The following is a 931-nucleotide window of genomic DNA, read 5'->3' on the forward strand; positions in this document are numbered from 1 at the left end:
AATGAACAACTGGTAACCCGTTGTGGTGCGGTTGTCCTTGCTGGAGGTACATCTGTGAGGGCAACGATCGGTACAGCTACGAAGCGGTCCCCACCATACCAACGAACGTGAATGTGAATCTGGGTGTGAAGCGATACGCGGCTGTGGGTGGGTGGGACTGTCCCCGGCCGGTGAGGGGGGGCCGCCCGGCGTGCTGGCCGCGCGGTGCGTGGGCGCACGCGCTACAGCCGGCTGGTGGGGGCGCCCAGTGGCAGGCGCGCCGGCCGACGGACGCGGCAGGCGGCGCAGCTGCGCGCCGGGGCACCCTGCGCGCGGCGCCGTGCAGCCAAAGTGGGTCCTCGCCGGCCCGGTGCGAAGCGCGGTGGACATCTGCAGTGTGCTGGTCCGATTGAGGACTGTGTGCGTTGAGGATGCGCCGCCGCCCGGCACTCGGCGCCGCGACGCCGTCTGCTGCTCGGTCGCCCCAGCGGTTCTCGCTGGTGGTTTGTATCGCAGTTGTGCAGACGTGTTGGCACGTGCGCTGTGCTGGGAGAGTTCGCTTCGGCACCCACGTGGGGCCTTTGCCCTTCTGTGGCGCTGGCGTTGGAGCTGCCGGTCACCGTAGGTGGCGCGTGTTGTCTCCCGCCGGCAATGCCACGACAGCACGCTCCCGGGCCTCTGTCGGCAGCGGCAAGCTCAGTTGGGAGCACGGGTGGTCGCACCTAAAGCGTCTACTCGCCTAACTCCGGGCGATTGCGCCTCTCTCGAACCCGACCAAGTACTTAGGACGGCGCTGCGCGCCGCCGGGACCTGAGAGGGTTTCGAGGTGTATTGTGCAGGGGAGCTCAGCCTCCTCCTGTTTGCAGAATAATTGAGCGGACGCTTGCGTGTTCGCGCGGGCCCCTGGGACACACTCCCGGGCGGCCGGCTGCTCAGCTCTAGTTGACGCAGC

This window comes from Schistocerca cancellata, unplaced genomic scaffold (assembly GCF_023864275.1).
Source record: "Schistocerca cancellata isolate TAMUIC-IGC-003103 unplaced genomic scaffold, iqSchCanc2.1 HiC_scaffold_497, whole genome shotgun sequence".
In the NCBI taxonomy this organism is placed as follows: Eukaryota; Metazoa; Arthropoda; class Insecta; order Orthoptera; family Acrididae; genus Schistocerca; species Schistocerca cancellata.